The sequence below is a fragment of the Grammomys surdaster genome, unplaced genomic scaffold (assembly GCF_004785775.1).
Source record: "Grammomys surdaster isolate TR1022 unplaced genomic scaffold, NIH_TR_1.0 167, whole genome shotgun sequence".
NCBI classification, from domain to species: domain Eukaryota; kingdom Metazoa; phylum Chordata; class Mammalia; order Rodentia; family Muridae; genus Grammomys; species Grammomys surdaster.
In genome coordinates this window covers 6,031,402-6,037,063 of record NW_021604615.1, presented here as the reverse complement: position 1 = coordinate 6,037,063, position 5,662 = coordinate 6,031,402, and the positions used below count along the sequence as shown (strand labels likewise).

Below are 5,662 nucleotides of genomic sequence, written 5' to 3'. Positions count from 1 at the left end.
CATATACATAGTATACCAATATACATTAGCATATACATAGTATACCAGTGCTGATTCATGGTAATGGTGGATGTAGGGGGAGTTTTCATATTTAGACTACAAGAGGAGCTGTGGTCCCGTCTGACCTTAATGGAAACTAGTCTATCTTTGAAAACACTTGCATTTAAAATGTGCAATACTCCAGGGATTAAAGAAATAAGCAATTTGTCCAACAGTCTAAACCTCTCCATTTGATGTACCTCTGCTTTTGTAGTGACTGGATATTTCCTATTTTTTTTTTGAAGCTGGTTATGAACAGTGAGCACATTGCACTGAAATAGAAGACTATTTATTTGTTTATTTTTTTATTTATAGCCATAATATGAGGACCTCATGAGGCTCATGACACAGATTAGTTCTACCCAAGTGTATGGGTTTTGGCTAGGGAGTGTCCTGCTCATTGGTTCCAGAACAAGCCTTTAGAGACAGTGAATCATGTAATTTATCCTCCAGATGATCTAACATAGAAAATTATTTAATTGGAGGGATTACACGAGAACATTCATTTATCAAGCTAGCAGAGATCAGGGGCACAGAGTCTCTGCTCGTCCAGGCTCTGGTGTGTGCTTTAGCATCCTAGTCCTCAACTTTAAGAAAAGATGGGCTTGCTGATCTGGCTCTAACATGTTATACCTGTAAAGGACACTTCACAGAGAAGTTCCTTAGTCTCCTAGGTATTGGGAACTTGTCAAAGCAAACACACAGATGAGCTAGTGAGATAACCAGGACAATGGCATTGATGCTTGTGAAATCCCGGGGTTTTATTCCCATATTTCATAAAAGCAAGGCAGGAAATAATAGCAAAAGGCTTACAGAGACAGATCTCCATGTACCGTAGGGAAGCAGACAAGACCTGCATGGGCTCGTGCCTCTTCAGCATGAAGCTAGGTTAAAAACCATTCCCTAACTTATCTATGCAAGGAATAGGGAAAGAAAAACAACAAAAAATATGGCCTGAAGGACTCTGAAAGGAGGAACAAAATTTTAAGGTGTGTGTGTTTGTGTGAGCGTGTGCACACACGTGCGTGTGTGTTAGGAGAAGGCGTTGTTGTCTTGCTGTATTGAGAGTATGGAGCCCTGCGCCTTATGTACAGTAAGCAGGTTTTCTACTACTCATCCAAGACCTCCAGCTCCTCACTGGGATTTTAGGCACTGAGGACACAGCTTCCCAACTCCCCCAGTAGATTCCTGGCCCTCTAGACTCCACTGCTGATTTTCAACAACTTATCAGGTAGTTAAGACATCATGGTGTTCAGTCAGACTCTTGGGGATGTGCCAATCAAATGGACCACACTAGTTAGTAACAGCGGCTGTTCCCTGCTTTGCAGGACTTTGAGGAGAGGCTTTCCTAAGCAGGTTAAGAGTACTCAGACGACCCGAACATGGTAATACATGCCGTTAAACCCAGCAGAAGCAGAGGCAGGCTGATCTCTGAGTTCAAGGTCAGCCTGGTCTACAGAGTGAGTTCTAGGATAGCCAGGGCTACCTCAAGAAATTCTGTCTCAAAAACAAACAAGACAAGTAAACAAACAATATTTTGTTGAGCTTTGCTGAGCAAGGATCAGCTGAAGACGCCCTCTTGCTTAAGGTTGCCTGAACCCAGGTCACTTTGGTCAAGTGTGTGCTAGTGAGGTCTTCAGAACTCTGTTCTAGCCAGTCATCACTTAACAGCCTTTCTGCACGTCTTCCGTTGCTTCTAAAGCAAAACTCCAGGAAAATAGAAATTCCTGGTCTGACTCTCCTAATCTTTCTAATCATGTTGTACATGAGGCTGAGAAACTATGAAGATGTTTATGTTAACAACTCAGTTTGAAAGGCAACAGGCAAGAGCTGAGACTCCACTCAGGGCTGGGCTGTAACTGATCACAGGAACAGAATTCTTGGGGTGTGGGTCACAGCAGGAGGCCTCTGTAGGGAGCTGGGGGGATTTTAACGCTTCACTGACACCCACAGTATAAATTCCTCTCTTAAAACAACACAAGCCAATGACTTCAAACTGGATTTCTTTGTTTTTCATTCCAACACCCCCTTGACCTCTTCACTGTGGGGAGACAAACTCAGAAAAGCCAGCTGGGAGTGTGGGAGAGAGTCACCCTCCCTAGCCTTTGAGAGACAAGGCTTAGATGTGAATCTGTCTCAAGGTGGACAACGTTGAGGCTTGATACCAGGAGGACTGGCTCGAAGGTGGCCTGGTTCTGCATGGTCAGTGACAGAAGGCCAGGGCAACTGTGATGTTTGATTTCTGAGGGTGCGTGAGAACTGAGGCCAGGGGGTAAGTCGAGTTGGTGGAGGGCTAGTGCACCCAGTGCCAGCTTTGTGGTATATTTGAAAGGCATTTCTGAACCTTAGGCAGATACTTTAAACAGAGTCACTCACAGTCCCAGGAGACGGTGAGGTTTTACCCAATCTTCTGACAGCAGCTCAGCAGCCAAGCTAAGCGTTTGCCTCTGCTCCCGAGCAGATCAGAACGGAGACGTGAGCTAGCTGCCTGGGCTTTACAGGGCTGGGGTAAGAGCTGGAACGAGCTGCTTCTGGACTGAAAAGCTCTTGCAATTACTGTCCCCTGTAGGAGGCACGCTGAGGTCCAAAGGCAGGGGCACGGACAGGAAGTGTGGTAACCAGAGCCTTTGGGGAGGTGGTTATTCTACACCAGGCTCTGTTAAGGGCTTTCCCTACTTTACCGAATGGAATCCTTTTGGCCACACGCACTGGGAGGACTCTAAAGTCCTCTCACAGAGGAGGACAAAGGCTTAAGACATGAAAGGTTTCAGCTGTGACAGATGGAGCTTGATTTGACCCATGTGACCTGGATGCAGAGGGGGACACTGCAGGGGGCAGGTGCATCTTGTAGACAGAGGTTCCAAGACAGGACACTTCTGTGCTATGGAAGAACTGGCTCTCCCTTCTTGGGAGAAGGCAATGTGTAAATCCTGAAGTCTGACAGAGAGGCAGAGGCCACAGGAGTGGAGGGTCCAGAGCACTGTGGGTACACAGCCAGTGAGATGTCTGTGTGAGGAAGTACTGAGTGAGGTCTTACTATGTTTCCATCACCCACTCTGCCTTCACTAGGTGACTTCCAGTGTGACTTCACCAGGAGACGCTTATGTGAACCATCATGGCATTTCATCTGTAATTACATGGCATTTCAGCCTGTAAGACATGGCTGGAATTTTGCAGGGAATTACATGAGATTTTGCTGACACTGGACAGATGTTCAACTAGAGACCAATACACAGGACTGACCGCTGGGACCGGAAATAATCAGCAAAAGCCTAAAGAGTGACAGAGGAGGTCTGGGGGCAGGGACTGGCTGCCGAGCTGACTTCAAAGGAGCTTCCAGCAACTCTGAACTTCCAGGAACAGCCCCGAAGCCTGCTGTAGCTTTCTGTTTCCCATAATCCACTCTAAACGGTTATTCAAGGATGGTTGATCTCAGGTTCACCTTAATAACCTCAGCCTCAACTTTGTTGAAGTGAGAGCTAAGGCTGTGTGGGGAAGCTCATTTTTAGAGGGGTTATAAGCCATATACTGTATGGTCCCCTTTTATAGTCTTTACTGAAGCTCAGGGTTACCCTTGTGGCCTGAACCCTCAGAGTTCAGGCCTCATGTACTAAGATAAGAGTTTTACAGAACAAGAATTCCTTTGCCTTCTCACAGGTAAGGAAGAGAAAGCAACCTTCCTCACAGCCATTTCCTAATGCTTACCCGGGGGTGTGCAAGCTGCCGGGTTTAAGATTTGTGTGCTATTGGTGCCCAGACCTAAGTCCCACGGTAGCAAGGCCCCTTGCAGGGTCCCCGTCAGAGTTGGACATGCAGAGTCCAGGATGCAGGCTGACCTGAGACTGGGATGTGGAGGGGTAACTGGAAGAACAGCCTGCTTGTTCCTGTCCTCATTTCTGACCCCTGGCTCGGGGTGAGGACTGTTTCTAGTTTGGTATTTTGTGCATTCATGGAAGGGATCATGGCTCCTCTGGGCGCATGTAATCTGATTTCCTTTCTTGTCAGAGACCACGCTGAGTGGGCTAAAGTGCCCTTTGGGTGAGCTCCTTTGCTCACACCATTTGGTGGATGGGTCTCAGAAGGAGCGAGTCTGGTGGTCCCCATTGGGTGCAGTTGGGACACTGGTCAGCTTTCCACCGTGAATGTGTGTTTGTGTGAGTGTGTTTATGTGAGTGTATATGTATGTGTATGTGAGTTTGTGTGTGTATGTGTTTGTATGCATGTGTGTATATGTGTGTGTATGTATGTGGCTGTGTATATGTGTGAGTGTGTGTGTGTGAGTGTGTTTGTGTCTGTGTGAGTGTGTGTGTCTATGTCTCTGTGTGTGTTTGTGAGTGTCTGTGTGTATATATGTATTTCTGTGTGTGTGTCTGTGTGTGAGCGTCTGTGTATATGTGTGTGTCTGTGTGTGTGTGTATCTGTGTACATGTGTGTGTCTGTGTGTGTGTGAGTGTGTGTGTGCCTGTGTACGTGTGTGTGTCTATGTGTGTGTGAGTGTGTGTGTGTGCCTGTGTACATGTGTGTCTGTGTATGTGTGTGTCTGTGTGTCTCTCTGTGTGTAGGACAGATGTAGATCTCAGGTGCCTTTCTCAATTGTTTTTCACCATATTTTCTGAAACGAGGAATTTCCCTGATTTCGCAGCTCACAGATTCAGCCCAACTGGCTAGCCAGTGAGCCCCAGAAGTCTGCCTGTCTCCACTTCCCGTGCACTGGGAGTGCAGGGATGCAAACGCCTTGGGTCTACTTTTCATCCCCCCACTACAACCCTGATGGACATAAGGCCGAGTTTCCAGAAGCATCAAGGTGGCCATTGGGCCTCTGTGACCCTGAGGACAGAGCTCCCTCAGCCCCGTGTGCTCACTGGCCAAGTGCCCAATCCCCTCTGGGTCTGCAGCTCAAGGAAGAAAAATGCAGGGCATGAAATGGAAATACTTTGGCAGGCTGTCTTGCAGTGGAAGCATATTTTGCATTAGCTTGACTCTGCAGATAAGCCAATGTCTGCCTACCCCAGTAGTTTTAAATACAGCAATTCAAACCAAGTAGAACCAACGGAGAAGAATGTCCCTGGCTGACTTTGAGTGCACATTTTTGATGGACATGCCTTTGGCACTCACCACGCAGATTAGCACTGTGATTCTGAACAAAAAGCCTCAGCCACTTGAGTTCTGCCAAGGACAGGGCGCATCTTTGCCCTTTCTTTCCCTCTGGTTCCTTCTGAGTCAGGACTCAGACTGCACGACTGCACCAGACACTGGGTGCTGGGCCCTGTGCTTCCCTGTCTGCTCCTGCCTACACAGTGCCTGAGCCCCATGCCTAAGCCCTGGTGGCCAGAAGCCTCTATTCCTTGGGCTGATTCTTCCTCCCCCTGTCTACTGGGCCCCCATCACAGGTAGCATGGACTGAGAGAAGTATCTCTGGAACTGCCTTCTCTGTGCAGGTGACATTTCTCTTCACAGGGTCATGGTTGCTTTTCATTAAGACCCCGGGCTTTTCACTGCAGAGACCAAGATGGTAGTTTTATGTTGTATGTTTTACCACAGTTTTAGAAAGAAAAACCTATCCTTCCCCCCACAACAGAGAGAGAGAGAGAGAGAGAGAGAGAGAGAGAGAGAGAGAGAGAGA

The 5,662-nt window shown here is 47.5% G+C and overlaps 1 protein-coding gene across 1 annotated transcript in view; it reads right to left on the bottom strand.

Moving 5' to 3' along the window:
- The window catches only part of Col4a2 (collagen type IV alpha 2 chain), a 135,981-nt gene that overhangs the window by 119,140 nt on the left and 11,179 nt on the right, over nucleotides 1-5,662 (bottom strand). The gene's annotated exons all lie outside the window — the stretch shown is intronic.